The sequence below is a fragment of the Microplitis mediator genome, chromosome 1, assembly GCF_029852145.1.
Source record: "Microplitis mediator isolate UGA2020A chromosome 1, iyMicMedi2.1, whole genome shotgun sequence".
Lineage (NCBI taxonomy): Eukaryota > Metazoa > Arthropoda > Insecta > Hymenoptera > Braconidae > Microplitis > Microplitis mediator.
In genome coordinates, this window is record NC_079969.1 from 17,542,310 (window position 1) to 17,559,693 (window position 17,384).

The 17,384-nt window shown below is 28.4% G+C and overlaps 1 protein-coding gene across 1 annotated transcript in view; it reads left to right on the top strand.

Moving 5' to 3' along the window:
• The window catches only part of LOC130676421 (probable WRKY transcription factor protein 1), a 47,538-nt gene that overhangs the window by 21,332 nt on the left and 8,822 nt on the right, over positions 1–17,384 (top strand). The gene's annotated exons all lie outside the window — the stretch shown is intronic.

Here is a 17,384-nt window from a genome sequence, read left to right on the forward strand (position 1 = left end):
TTTTTCTGCTCGACGAAGCCGGAAAGCTGCAACTTCGTTCAGGGCAGCGGCCCGAAAGTTGCCACTTTCCGGCCGGAGGGCAGAAAATGATATTTATCAACGTTTAATTATTTTTTCGGTTGTTATTTTCAAAATAATATTGCGTTGTATAATATACATTTAGCTGTATAGTACTGTTGCTATATACATTTATGATCAAACGCAAGTCACTGTCTCGCATTTGAAAGTCAATAATTATCTTACGAAATATCGTCATAAGCCCTGGTCATATTCTTTAACTGCATTCGTATGCAAATCTTTTTTTTTTTTTATTATTATTACTTTGATTGTTTTTTTTTTTTTATATTTCTTAAAATATTTACGATTTATGATTAAAACTGCTCAATAAAATATCAAGTGAAACTACTAAACTTATACAACTCTGATCTATAGAAAAAGAAATATATATACATTGAGACGACGCGAGAATTAGAAATAAGCCGGCTTAAGTTTACTTGCGAGAACAATTTTCCCACGATCTGTGGCATTAGCTGATGTTGGTTAGTTCATGTGTGTATATCTGATGTGATCTAAAGTGTCTGAGAGTATTTTTGCATCAGTTGAGATAATCTATGGCCCCAAGTACAACCCACTCTTTGCTGTAAATACTTTACCTACACTTAGTTATATTTTATTTATTAATTTCGCAATATAGTTTTAACAAACTCTATATATACTAATATATTGAGCCCTACAAAAAAAAAAGTTTGGAAAATCCAAATGTGCACATCTCATAACGCTCATTTAATTTTGAAGTGAAAATGAATTGTATTGCTGAATTATAGAGTAAAACTAGAAAAACATTTTTTACAATTACGCCACTGTTTACGTCAACATTTAGCGTCAAAAAAATAGAAAGAAATTAGGAAAGAGGTGTGCAAAAAAGTCGACTGGGTGCAGCACCGATAAAAGGCCCTTAACAGAACATATCTATATATTTAGAAAAATACCACGCATGCGCACTTGTTGAGACGAATGCCCGTACATATTTAGGCTAAAAATCAAAGAAAATGCGATTTAATTCTTCATTAATTATAATTAAATGACACAAAGTTAAATATCTGTTTTCAATAGCAAATCCTTCTGTGGCAAAACGAGTCTTTAAAAAAAAAAAAACAAATGAGAAATAATGGATTTTTTTTCGAGATATCGAGTCTTCAAACTACAAAAGTTTTTTACTGTTTGACGGGAAAATTCTTTAGTTTATTTCAATGGTTTTCTCGTTTGTGTTGCGCTATAGTATATTACATACCTAGGCCAGTAAAATAAGAAAAGTCTCAGAGCACATGTAATTGTTGGCCGAGGCGAAGCCGAGGCTTACAAACATGTGGTCTGAGGCTTTCTTTTTTACTGGCCAAGGTGCGTATACTATTTTTCTGCTCGACGAAGCCGGAAAGTTGCAACTTCGTTCAGGGCAGCGGCCCGAAAGTTGCTACTTTCCGGCCGGAGGGCAGAAAAATTAGTTTTTGAAAATTGCAGAAATAATCTCGATTACATTATCTGTTCAATGGTGGATAATTTGGAATGGTTCTGTGTACTAACAAGACGATAATAACAGAAATAGTTGTAGAAAAGAGGCGAAAAAAATTTTTCGATAGTAAAGCACTCTCTAATGCTTTGCATTATGAGTCGTGCCATAATAATAAACAGTTATTTTTTACACTAATTAGTGTAAATCATCAGTAATTTAATGACAATAAAAATAAATAAATACTCAACCTCAAGGTTTAATTCAATGTTATAAGTGAAGGTTTTTTTCTTAAACTTTTATTGCAATCTAAAGCCATTTTGAGTTAAAATTATTTACGTTGAATAGAAAACGAAGGACAAAAATCATTAAAAAAAATTTCTTGACTAATTAGTGACAGCCATAATAATGTTTTTTCTTTAAATAAATTGTAACATCTGCAGTAGCACTTAGTTTTTTTTTTTTTAAACAATGGTATTTTCATTCCATTTTTTTCCAAGAAAATTTTCATTGCAAATTACTTCGCAATTTAGTTTAATAAATTATTGTAACAATTTTTACTACACAAATTATCTAGTAAAATTGAATTATTTTTCTAGCACAAGTTTAATTTTTAATAATATAATTAAATAAATAATAAAAAGTTTTAATTTTTCTACATGATGATCTATGCAGTGGGAGATTCCCATGAATAAAATTACAAAAAAGTCAATAGCAGTATAATTTAAAAAAACAATCTAATGTTAATGTAAATGTAAAATAGGAGTAAAAAAAAAAAGTAAATTATTAGGTGCGTACATTTTCCAAGTAATCGGTGTCGATAATAAAATTATATATTACATTAATATCGGTCATATTTATTTCCCATCTTTGTTTATCGTTTTACATACCGACTAAAGAGAAAATAATAGTTTAATTTATATTTCATTACTTGGTACGTATCGTCTTTAATGTTAACACCCTTCTCTTTATATTTCTCTTTAACCTACATTGATGTATAATCTCTCGTACGTCGAACTGTGTACATATAACTATTCTCATATATATATATATAGAGAGAGAGAGAGAGAGAGAGAGAGATCTAAAAGTATAATGTACTGTTGTTACAGTATTATAATACGCCGGTGTCTAATAAGAAACGCAAATCGTCGCCAATAGATCGGAATTGCGATGCCCTTGCCCGCGCCCGTTTCGATAATTGCATAATCGCGTTATTAACTGTCAATAAGAAAATATCATCAGCATTGGTTTTAATTTTATTACACACATATATAAATTTTATCGTTCATTGAATTAAAACTACACAGAAAAAAAGGATTTCTTGGTACGAGAAATATTTTGCATTGCACGCAAAGAATTTTTGAGTAAAAATTACCCATAAAGTTTGGTACTGTAAGGACATCTAGCCAATGACTAAATTTTTACTATGTTGTTAGTAGAAATTACACTTCATTTATATGCTCCCTTACAAAAGAAAAGAATCGGCCCATTACTGGGTCGTGAATGACTGCCAATTTTCAAGCATCGGCTAAATATCGGATGATAACGGTGTGCCAAGCATGGCAGTCGCAAGCATTGGCCAATCTTGGCAATCAATCATCGGCCAAAGCTTGGTATCAAGAACACTTGATCAAACCGTTGGCCAACGAATGGCGGTTAATTGTGCGCCGTTTTTATAAACAAAAAGACGGCTGCCAATGATTCACCATGCACGGGCCAGTATAGTTGGTCATTTATTGGCCAATAATTGCAAACCAGGCATCGGCCAATCTATGGGAAAATTTCGAAGCTCGCCAACTTTGTATGGGCTATTGAGTAGTATATTTTACTATGCGCATGGGAGAACCAAACTTTTTTCTGACCTTCAAAAATTGGTTTCAAACTTAGTTAAAATGAACAAGGGCCACTTTCGTTCTAAACTAGGCTCGAACTACCGAAAAGTCAGGGAGATGCTAAATATTTTCGAAAAATCTACTTTCCATTCTGGCTGCCAGATGACGTTTTTTTTATTTTATTTCATTTTTTTTTATTGAAGATAAATCATTCTTATAATTTTTTATCTATATTTATAATATACTTTATATATATATATATATATATATATATATATATATATATATATATATATATATATATATATGAATGGTAAATAAAAGTAGATATAAATTACTTCGCAGAAGCAATATCCTGATTCAGAATGAAATTCAATAACATTATTTGAATACTGCTTTGAGAATATAATACATGGATACAGAAAATTGAGTACTCAACTTTTACTCTGTAGAAGCAAATCTATTATTACATTTACTAAGACTACTGTAGATCAAACGGAATCTTAACAAAAGTACGTAGTGTAAGTACATCTAAATGTACAACAACAGCAAACTCATCTTGTAGAAGGGTTTTTACCGATACACGATCCCATTTGAATCGTATAAACATTACTCGATTTATATATTGCACCTACAAGCGCTCGTGCGGTTAATACTAGTCATGAAATCGGCATATGTCAGTTGCAATTTCTTCTCTCGAGGGCACAAGCCATCAAGTTAAGTTTAGTTTAAAAATAAATATAAATATATATAGTGTGAGTACTACACTGTAGATATATTTATTAGAGTTCTGTAGAGGATCTGGCACACGGGTAAAAAAATAAGCAAAATATCGTTATATAGGTGAGTGAACTAGAAACGGTCAAAAAATCTAGTAATTTGATCTTTCATGGGAGAGAGATTACACGTTCGATAGTAAAAATTATTTAGTCGTAGGTAAGATGTTACAAATATCTGTCCTACTTAAACGAAAGAGATAAATCATCATTTTATTAAATTAATGAAATATTTACTTGACATCTGATAATTATTTTAAGTAGTATAATAATTTTTTAAATGTCCCGCCTTTTTGTCTTAGATGTCGCTCTTTTTTTTCAATCTTACTGCCACGCTAGTGCTGCTGCCAGTGGTTGATGGAGAGTAAATGAGAGATGATAGATGGCAGCTAAATTTTTCGTGAATAATCAGTTTTTAAGTTTTTTATCAATTACTATTAAGGGGGGGGGGGGTTCGGACTAAATCGTTAAAAAACCGCTTTTTTTATGAATTTTTTTTTAGGCGTATGGATTGAGCTAATTTATTAAAACCTTTTGAACATTATTAAGTATATATTCAACAATGTTAGGTAATTTTTTTATGTAAAAGTATCCGCAAACAAGCCGGCCGGTGACGGAGCTTTTCCCAGAACGTCTTTAAAAAAAGATGATTTGCGGTGAGCAGTGTATCTCAACTGGAAATTATCTGAAACAAAAAACCATTGAAATTTAGTCAAAGCATTATTAAAACCTCCCCCCAAAGTTCCCTGATTATTTTTTTTTTTCATTTTGTAATAATCATTTAAAGTGAAAACTGCTATTTTTTACAAAAATTTGCACCGATTGGAGCTGGAAAACCACCTTCATGTAAAAAAAATTCTATAACTCAAGGTTGGAGGGAGGTATTTCATACGTAGAAAGTGTGTACCAAGTTTGAAATAAATCGGTAATGTAGTTTTTAAATAGCAGTGAGCACAGTCCGTGATGCACCTGAAGATCGGAACTTTTTTCGCGGAACGAAAATAAGAAAAAAGAAATAAAAAGTAAAAAATCTACTGGGTCTAGATTTCGGAAATGCTTCGCACGTCATCCGAAAATGAAAGGCCACCCCAACTACCCCTTAATTCGTCTTTAGACACAAATTTCATGAATTAGTTTCATTTTTGTTGCGTGAAAAGCGTTCCGATCTTCTTTCTTTTGGTAATTAAGTTCGAACATGAGCAGAATCGATCTTTAGATCAATTTTCTTACATAATTATTAGTCCTATAAAAAACAAATAAAAAACACTCGACTTAATAAAAATTTATATGTCAGTATAAAAACATGTTAATAAAAAAAATGTAAGAGATTATAGAATGTAAAAAATAGTTGAAAAAAAATCAGTTCTTACTGGGTTCTGAAATCAGACAGCCGGGAACCTGGATCAATTCTGTACAAATTACGTCGAGTTGTATGATGAAATTTTTTTTTCTTTATATTTATATAATGATTCAAATTTTTTTCAAGTTTACCTTCCATTCCATCTGCCAATATTATTTTTTAAAATTCAAAATATCATTTTTCTTGCCTAATATAATAATCAATTTTTTTGTGTCAACTTATTATTATTCTGGTAACATTAAATAATAACAATAATTATGAGAAAAAAAAAGACAACGAATATTAAAACAGTAAAAGAGACAATTTAAAGTTTCGACTTTTTGCTTGTCACGGTTGATTAGATTCGGTACCTGCGCGATCTTCCATGGTTAGGTAGTCAGTATTAAACCGCGGATGAAAGTCACTCTCGACATTACACTATAGTCGGTCAAGGAAAGACGGGCGGTAGGTAAAATATCGCTCTTATAGTTATATAGCTCATAAGATATAAAATGTATGCAGTTACTCTTAAGTTGTAAAGACCTGCCCACCCTAGTTGCTATCGATACTTACAACAATAGTATATCAGGCTTAAAATAATAAGAAGATAAATAAAACACTAAAATCAATGTAATGTAAGGAAGAATCCTAGATCCCACGAGAATTTTATTATTTACTATTTTACATTACCGTTGACCTCCTTTATTTCCAATAGCAATAAAAACACGTTATTATACTACTTAATAATAATATATCTCCGTATACTTTATACATACTAGTTTTTAAATTTTCACTCCACTATTCAAATTTTCATGGTGTAAAAAAAAAAAAACAAATCTATCGGCGGTTGTTTATTTTAACTTGAGCCTATTTTATAACCGGTTTAACTTTTTTTTTTTTTTTTTTCAACTTCAATTTATGCTGAACGAGTTAATGAATATTATTTTAGTACAGAGTATAATTAAATAATCATTTTTTTTTGTTATTAATTTTTCTTTATTACTACTTGTTTAAAATGATTGATTGCCAAGTCCCTATTATATATAAATATATATATAATATTATTATTGTTGCTATTTAAATAACTAGATTTATTTTTAAAATATTCAATTATTCAAGTTTTTTTATTCAGAATATTAACTCGAATTAACAAAAATTTTTACACAGAAAAAAAAATAAACTTGGTTCAACCCGTATGAAAATAACATATATGGTCAAAATATATGTAAAAATATATGATAAATATCAGCAAATATATGTGACCAATTTAACTATATTTTCTAATATATTTTTTTTTTATATTAAAAAATATAATATTCATCATATGCTACTATATATTTCATTTCATATGAAAATTTTATATTTTTTGAATATAAAAGGAAATATATCAATACAATATATTATAAGTTAAATGTAAATGTATATAGCTTAATATACAAAACATATGTTACATATATGGAATACATTTATTTACTACTGTATATAATTTTATATTAAATCGGCCAAAATCTCTATATGATTTTTTATAATATACAATAGAGTATATCATATATTTTTTGTTGCAATCATATATGATTTTATATATTTTAACCATATATTGTTTTTTCATACGGGAAGTAAATTATTTTCTTAAAAAAATCATTCTTGTTTCAAAAAATCTAAACTTTTCAATTCAAAAATTACATTCTACAATAATCAATTGTTGTCCTTTTATTTAAATTCATGTCACATTGTTTTGATTAATAAAAAAAACGTGCTTTCGTGATTATAATTAACATATTCATGGATATGTCTTTTATTTACACAAATTTAAATGTCGTCATTAATCGTTTTATTTTTTTTCCCTTTACTTTGTCGCACTACCAGAGGTGAGAAGAAATACATTATTTTCTCACTTTAAATAATTGATTGTTATCTATAACAATCACATTAAATATTTAAATATACAAAAGTTTAATTTGTAATTTAAAAATTTTATATTTGAATTAATTAATTTATTTATTATTACGTTTTTTTTTTTTTATGTCTCGAATAAAATAATGTCACGGTGTAACCTGAAATGAAGCATATATCGCACAGAGTGATTGGGATATAGTATTACCGACTAATCACTCTCGGTCGAGGCCTTGGAATATGTAATCGCTGGTTTTTTATACTTTTATACTACACACCGCGCCTGAATTATGTTTAACGTAAATAAAATGCATACACGTTAAATAAAATGAGGACTGACATGAGTGGGAGTGGACCTTCTATTAAAGATTAATCACACTGTTATTTATACCACTAAAAAAAAGTTGCTTAATAATTTAAATATTTTTTTGTTATTTAAAATTTGATCTGACAGTTGAAAAAAAAATGATTATTATTTTTAATGAAAATTTAATTGCTACTCAGAAAAAAAAGTTAATTTGATTCAAGTGAAATATTCTTGAACCAAGAATACTAGTTTGAAAAATTCCAGTTTTTTGCTTCAAGAATTTATTTCTCGGCTCAAGAAGTCTCAGGATTTTTCAATCAAGATTTGTTTATGCTTGGTTTAAAAGTACATTTTTTTTCACACAATAAATCTAACTCTCAAACCAACTAACAGATTTACTTGGGTCAAGTAAAAATTTTCACGCCAGGTGGCGCCTCAATGAGTACAGCGTTTTTGCTTGTTTTTCTCAGTTAGTTGTAGTTAGTTTTGGATTGTAAGTTTACAATTTGAACATCAAAACATAAATCTCGCCGCTGATAATTATTTTTGTTTGATGTATATAAATATGAACAAATTTCGTTATCATAATACCTAAAGTAGTAAATAATTACCGTGTTCAAACTTAAAAGATTTTCACAGTGAATGTATTTAATTGTCAATGCTTATTTACTGGGTAACCTCAAATTTTCTGTTATTGAAAATGTGGCTATTAAACAAAAGTATTATTTAAATTTTTAGTATAAATAAATTTTTTTTAAAATAAAAATTTACATTAAACTTCCAAATCAAAAATTAGTATGAGTAACTATTGTAGTAATAAACCGATTAATAATTTAAAAAAATATATTCGTATATTTCTGAATCGAGTAAAATTACATCCTGATTCAAAAAATGCGCCATACTCAAACTAAGTCGGTATCGTCCTGAGTCAATATTATCGGCTTCAAACTAAAAGAAAAAAATTCTTGGGAGAAATAAATATGCATCTTCTTTGAAAACAAAAAATGCTTCTTTCAAGAGTAAAATTTTTAAAAGAAAATTTTGTATTCTCCATTGAAGAGTAATAATCTATTTATTCAAGATTGAAATTTTTTTGAATAGAAAAGTTTAGATGGCTTGAAACAAGAATTATATTTTTAAGAAAATAATCTACTTCGACCAAGTTAATTTTTTTTGGTGTCTATAGAAGGTTTATGTGGTATAATGATCTACAAATAAATATAAGAGAAGAGGAAATTGGGGCTTTTAAAACATTTCTTAAATATCATATTAAGAATAACATTAATGTAAAATAAATACTGTTTATTACTGAAGATAAATTAATTCTTTGAAAGTTGTGAATTATGTAGCAAATGCTAAATACAGATTTCATTATTATTATTATTGTTATTATTATATATTTGTATAATAAGTAACATTAGCTGCTGCACCTATTGGAAACAAGGTGTGTAAAGTGTATCTAATTGATTATTTTCTTCTAAACTAATACTGGTTCTCTGGCGTACTCTGTAATTGTTTTTTTTTTTTTGTTAAACTTTTTTTTTTGTTAAATGTTGAATTTTTTTTCATTAAACTTTATGACGTTTTTTTTATTTATGTCTCATCATAAATAATAAAATAATAAAATTAAAAAGATAAAACGAGCGGAATAAAGACAGACAGATCAATCCACTCACGCGATTTCAAGGTCTCAAGAATAAATACATTTTGAGATTCGATCGCGGGTGATAAACGATTTCATAATTTTTCTTACTCACGTTTATTAGTCTGACAGAGATCAGACTTAGATATCCCACTAATTTTAAATTATCTCGTTAAAAAAAATTTTTTTTTCTAAACAAAATAAAAAAAAATTAATAATTTAATAATTATGATAATAATAAAAAAAACGAAATAACATTAAACTAAAAGATGACTGTCAAGGTTGAAATAATTTTATAAATAAAAAAAAAATTTAATTACGTCGGCTTGGATCATTGTGATATTTATTTTTTCGGACAACTTACTTAAGTATTTTTAGTTACTAATCATTTTTTTTCTTTCTTTTTAATTATTAGAAAAATTTTGTAACCAAACTGTAAGACTTGTTTTTTTTTTTTTTAAATGATGTTAAATTTTTAATGAGTCGCGTGTGAAAATTTTATTTACATTAAAAAAAAAGAACAATCGTCTCGTCAATTTACAATTCCGCTTACTTTATTTTTTCTTCATGAATCTTAAAAAAAAAAAAAATTTGCTAAACAAACCGATAAATCATCAAAACACTTAAAAGAATTATGACTTCCGTACACAATACTCTACTATATGTACAATTGTCGTTTGCCATTTCCCTGTAATCACGATAGTAGTATAAGATTTCCGGTGTGTGACGTTTTAATTTCAATCGTTAATTTACATCCAGCTTTTATTTTGCTCAATCAATAGAATAGTAAAAGCTGATAATAATTTATGCCTTTAAAAAAATTTGCAGTCATTACAGGACTAGTAAAAATAAAAAAAAATAAATAAACGAAATAAAAAAAAACCCTGAAGTTTATTCTCACGTTCTCAAGACAAAATGACAATTCCGTGTTCTCCATGGACGTGCGTTGCCCGACTAGGAAGCGACAAAGAGATTCCGCGAGTCCGCGGTTTGTTGCGCAAAAGCCTTGATCCTTGCCAGTACAATCTAGTGGCACTTGTACGCACATTTGTCTTTTTTTCTACTTCCTACTTAGTCTTTTGCCACCAATATACAATACTTATCTATTTTCAAGTTCAATTGCCCGTGTACAGTCCGCGACCTGTAATTAAAAAAAAAAAAAAAACATTTTTTTTTCACAATTAAAAATTATAATTATAATTAATTAGTGTGATTAATGTAGACGGCAATTAAATGATTAAAATATGGTGTGACAAATTATTTTTTTTTACTCGACAATAATTGTAAATATTGTGATAAATGATTGAGTAGAATTAAAGACAAAAGAATAAAAAAGTAATAAAAATAATAATAAGTAAATAAATAAAAAGTTTAGTGTAATAAGAAAAACATGACAAGCGCATGAATATTATTATATATTATTCACCATTAGCCTGCAGCTGACGGAAGTAAGGAGACTTAAGGTCACTTGGAGAGGCAAGCCTGCATCTCAACTCGGTATCATGGCCTTCGGCAATAACTCTCTGGGAGTACTGAGTGTACTGAGTAATGAGTAGTAGTGTGCGTACTGATTTGCTCAGACGTCGCCGCTGGTGTCTATTATATCCACTTTGCGTGTATAAGAGCATAAAGTGCGTACGTGACAACGTTTCGCGTTCTCCTCATCACTGAGATCACTCTTATCTACTGCATGTAGAACAAGATTCCGAGACTACGTGTCTATAACGATTTTAAATTTTTGTTTCTTAATAAACAAGAAAAAAAGAAAAATGAAAAATATAATTATTGTTATTATTTATCAGCATTTAAAATGATTAAGTTTAATTATTATTTCACACGGAAAGAAAATTCCAATAAAATTTACGATGTTGACATCGTAATCGTGGACTATACTTTCATTAGCATCAATTTTCAAATGTCTTATTTCAAAATTTACTATGTACCCGAGTCAAAACACAAATTCTAGTTTAGTCCTCAAAAGCCTCAATTCCTTTGATATTTTATTTGCCGCCCAGAAAGTATTTCTACTTTAGTACTTGAATGAGACTTTTGAGGTTCAAATATGAATAAAATTATTTCTGTATATTTTGAGTATTTTGAGGCTCTAATCCAGATTATGTTATTTCAGTTTAGTCCTCAAAGAGGTAAAATTGGTCGTAACTACTACTTTGAGGGCTAAACTAGGATAACTTTCTATGCTGTTGTCAATCTTAACATTCTAAATTGATCCTTAAAAATCTCATTGAGAACTTTGAGACTTAAATCCGAATTTGTTTTTTGCCTCGGGTAGGTTACATTTTTTACTATCTAACATCGTAAATTAAACAGACTTTTTGGATTAAAAATTATTTCAAAAATTACAATGGTAACATCGTAAAAATAATAAAATAATAATTACAATTCAAAAACTATAATTACTCCTTTATTTATCTGTCTATTTACTTTTAAATAAAATAAATATTACAGTGCTGCCTCTGTTGTAAAACGACGTAACTACTGTCTAATTTAGCGAAGTGCGCTTTAATTTTTTGATAATATTCGTTTGTTGAAGAGGGAAACTTGGCCAAATTTCGTGATTACTGTATTAGTGCAACAAATATAATACCATTCGCTTATTTGAGTGCGAGAAAAAAAAAAGTAAGAACCCATGTTAAAGGTATATAGTCCAACACTACAATAATCAATAGGAAAAATTACGATGTTAGCATTTTAAATTAAACTGCAATTTTTTTTTCCGTGTACTTTGTATTCATTCAAATATTTACTATTTTATTGTTAACTATCTTAATTTATATTTATTTTTTATCGTGGCAAGTAGAATAAATTTATAAAAATAAAGCTAAAAATAAACCAGCACTTATTCCCTCTTTTCTCTGACCCCTTCATTTGTATAATTCACGAATAGGGTCTACGAATCCTATAATTTCTCTATACATTATTCCTTCTTTACAACACAATAACTTATACTTACCATCAATAATTTAAATTTACGAAATGCGATATTATAACTTCAAAACTATAATTCTAACTTTGTTTTTTTTTTTCGTTGCAAAAAAAATTTTTTAAATTACCTACAATCAACATTTTATGAAAAATTTATTAAAGACGTTTGTAGTTGAAAGAAAATAATTCAAGTTCTGGATATTTAACAATAATTGAATGACAATTTTTCAAAATTTATAGTTTTGTTATCAAAGTTTTTGGATTTAATTTTAAATTCAATAAGACAGCATATTATATATATTTATTTTTTATAATAAAGTTATTCCAATAGATATTGTTATGAAACATTATTTAGATTAGAAATTACATAATTGAATTTTAAAAGTATTTACATAAATTTTCAATAATTAAATGAGTAATAGGAATCAAATAAAAATTTCCGTTGGCTGTATTCAATATATAAATATATATAGACAATAAACTAACATTGCGTTAGATTAAACATCCAATTTAAAAATTGACAGAAACTAAGGCTTAATTTTTAAAAGCTTATAAAAATATTTTTTTGAAAAATTTTAAAAAATCATTTTCGTCCAAAGTAAATAAGCGGAAAAATTAGCAACAGCATCATTTTGAAATTGCGCTAGACCATTTTTATATTCATCGCTCCCTTGAAAACTGTCTGAAGCCACATAATTTTGAATCATCTAAATATCTGAAGTCACTTCTAAATGTTCAACTTATTTTAAAAAAATGTATTTTAAGTTTTTAATAAAACCACCTTGACTTGAAGTTCAAATTCACGATTCTTCATTGCCTTATTTAAAAACTCACTCCTCTAATAATAATAACCCACTCAATAGAAGACCCGGAATCAAGACTTTAAAATTTTTCATTAAATTGAGATATAAGGGGTAGAATGGGTCATTCAAACACTATTGCTGCTTTTTCGGTAGGAGGCGAGTTTTGCCTCCCGCCTCTCCTACAACAATAATAGTTAAAATTTGAATAATAAATATAATTAACTTCATCTGGGCTAAATGGAACATTATGTGGAGGAACTCCAAATTTATAATACATCGTGTAAGAAATAATGTATGGGAAGAACCTCCATCATCTAACAACCGTACGAATCAAGTAATTTTTACGTGGTTAAGAATTGGTCACACTAATATAACACACAATCATCTTATGACACGAGCACCCACCAATAAATGTCCAAAATGTGAATCAACACTAACAATCCAACATCTTCTAGTAAAGGTCCAGGCACCACAGACAGGACCATCAAACTACTAACGGAAATAACAGAATGTTTAAATGACAAAAACAATTTAATTACAGTTCTAAACCTGCTAATAAACTTAAAATTGCTCAATAAAATCTAATTCTTACCTTATGTAAACTGTGCCATATGTATACTACTGAAGTCGCTCATAATCTTCGTTGTTTATGCGACTTTGAAATAAAAAAAAAAATATATAACTCTTAAGAAATCCGATCGGTACATAAATGGTAGCCGCATGTCCTTTGAAACCGCACACTTACTATCATGCTAATTGCTAACCAAAGCTAATATAATTTGCCCCCGAATGTGCATATGTACCACAGTTTCATGGTGATGCATATAATACATTTGATATACATATTATAATATGCATACCATACTACTAATATTACGACTACTACTACTACTACTACTACTACTACTATTGTTATTATCGTTGTTGTTGTTAAAAATAGGGCGCAATAATATGCGTACACACAACCTGAGTATCAAAACATAGACAAACGGGCATAGTAGAAGCAATTGAAGCAAACAGATACACAACGTTGCAATAGCTGGTAATAATTATGTGAGACCTTGCAAGCCGCGTCATTGTAAGCGTTTTAAATCGCTTACATTATTAGTAACTTTGATGTGATGTCTCAAGCACACGCACTTGTGCATAATTATCAGTTCATCCTCTCTGCATACTCTCAGTACATGTTTATCAATTATAATCCGCATTAATTATAGAAGCCAATTTTAAATAATAATTAATCGTACTAATATTCATTTTTTATATTATTTATTATTTATTATTTATAATATAAATTATTAGCATAGTAGGCCAGGTGGTAAACCAGACATAAACTAGGGTTAACACGTACTTGGCACATATCCATACTCAATGCCAGTAACGCTTTTCCAACATTTTTTATTATAGACTTTTTTTTTTATTTATTTATTTTTTTTTCTTTCCCTTTCCTTTCATCTTGGCTTCATTTTTCTCAGTGCACTTCTGGGATCTGGACCATGTCTTTATATACAGTTTTACGACCAGACGTTGATTGGTGAACAGAAAAAAAAAATAAAAATGAAAAAAAAAGTTGAATAAAAAATGAAAGAAATGAAAAGAATAAAGAAAATGAAAGCATGCTCTTTTGATCAAGAGATCTATGGCCGAGTTTTAACACAAAGTCAGTCATATCGTGTATAAGTTGCGTGTGTGTTTGTTACATTTGAAGATTTATTTTTATCTTAATTTTTTATTTTTTTCATTTTATCTTTTATATTAAATAAAAGCGTAACCCCGAAATAGATTTGCCACCCCGTTTGCTTTTATTTATTTACTTTTTTTTATTCACCGGGGAAATCAAATGAGAACTAAAGATTTTACACACTTTTAAAGAGGTGTACTTTTATGCTCTTTGTTACTGTTCTTTTCTTTAAAGAAAAAGTGATTTAAGAGGACACCGGTTTTATGTTATGAGTATAAATAAATAAAAAATTGTGATACAGATGAAAATAATTTAGCACTAATATAATTATTTATTGCTTTTTTTTTGTGAATGAAAACAAAAATTTATTGTTAAAATGAAGTATCATAAATTTGCGTTGGATTTTTGAAAAATGGCACGCGAAAATAAAGTAAAGTTGTGAGGGAGAATAAATAAACGTAAGACAGAAAGAAAAATTTTATTTTTATGATATTGTTTTGTTAAATATTTTCCCTTGTAACGGGTTAGAGTATAATGACCCCGGTGTTATTAAATTGATATAGGAAATCTTCCAACATATTCGGCATCTTTTAACCATTAACTTTATGACGCCTCTTCCTCAAACTTTTATTGCTTTTACCGTTATGAAGTAAAGCCGAGTTAATAGGAAATATATATATGTATATATATTTAAAAAAAACTATGTAATAATAGCATATATATATAAACAAAAAAAAAAAAAAAAACAAACAAAAAATAAAAAGTTTCTTATACAGTCAAGAATTTTTTTTTATTATTTATAAGTTATTTTTGGTTTTAAATATTTTATGGTTCATTTCTTACCTAATTTTCATATTTAAAAAGAAAAGAAACCTATAACATCGTAAAACGGTTTTTTTAATGCACACCACCTAAAAGCAAAAGGTGTGCTCAGAATTTATCTAACAAACTTTGCCGCTACAATTAAAACTTGACAAATTTATTAAAAGACTTGGGTAATTAAAACGAAAACAAAACATTCTATGCAATTTAATAAGTATTTTTATTACAATGCGGTGAGCACTTTTTACATATTAATTGTAGTAATTTGAAGTATTCCGATATGACTCAATATTCAATGCATCAAAGATTGAATATAAGTTCTTAATAGTTAATTATACAGTTGAGACGATTCGAGTTTTAGTCAGAACAAACCAGATGCACAATACCCACTTTTAAAGTCTGCACGCGTTTTCTCATTATTGAACTTGATCACAATGTCGTGTATCTAACCAACTATACGAACATACATACATACAGAAATCATCACTGTTTAAAAGTTGTTTGTGAAACATAGAAACATATAAAAGTAGAAACATCATAAGAACAAGTTGTTGAGACAACTACTAACTATATTTACACTATCTGTGGAGTATTATACATATATATATATATATATATATATATATATATATATATATATATATATATATATATATATATATATATATATATATATATGTATAATCATAATACCAGACTGACGAGTTTTCCAGTGGCGTCAGAGGTGACAAAAGTTGTCGTGAGAACTTGTGGGTTTAACTTGCGTTATTAAGCAATAAGAGAAAATACCTTCGTTTTCTCTTTATTAACATATCCACCATATATTCAATATAATTAATAATGAATAAGTTAACCAATTAATAATATATATCCCTCAATGTTCAAATATTTATGCATATAAAATAATAGTTACTCAAGCACTGTATGTCCATTAACTGGTTAATGTATGACAAACGTGAGAATGCGATTTCTTTGAGCGATTCCCGTATTACATACCGTAGATATATAGTAGACAGTGCACTGCGTGTGTCTTCATCTTCCATCAGTAGATACATAAATACACAAACAAGTTAAACTAAACCCGATAATCGCAAAAGCTGATGCGGAAGAGTACTTTTAACTCTAATACAGACTTAAACAGTTAAACTGTACTGAAAGTACGGATTAGTCTTCAAGACACGACAGTGAGTCGCCAGCGACATCACTGATTGGCTTTGAATGCGTATGTGTTGGTAGCACTGGCGCCATTGCAACCACATTTGTATTTTATTCTGTTTTTTTTTTGTATCCATCTTTCCTGTATAAAAATACTTATTATATTACATTAACCTTTTTACATTAGGGATATAATGTTTAATTTTGGGTTGAAGTATGATTAAAAAAACACAAGATCCATTAACTTGAAATGAAAAATCATAAAGCAATCTGACAATGTGATGCTAAAATAAAATTTATGACACTTTTGTTAATGCGGAAGTACGTCAAGAAGAAATATGAAAAAAATAAGAAGAGCAGGTGTGGTCGAATCGTGTTAATAAATTCGGTATAATGGGCGAGGGTGGATCTTTATTGCCGGACGATATGAAAGTCAAATTACATCCAGGTGTTCAGTTCAATGTGTAACCCTCTTTCCGTTTCATTTGAACCCATATAATACTATACTATCTATCTATCTATCTACCTATCTTTACCCATAGTAATTCAGTAATTCAATACAAGTAGTTACCTTTAGCATTTTATCCTTTTATTTAAAAAGCTTATTGACCTAATTTTACTTGATACCCACAATCTGACAGTTAAAATGAGGTGTGAAGCACTGAAAACAATTATAAATTATTA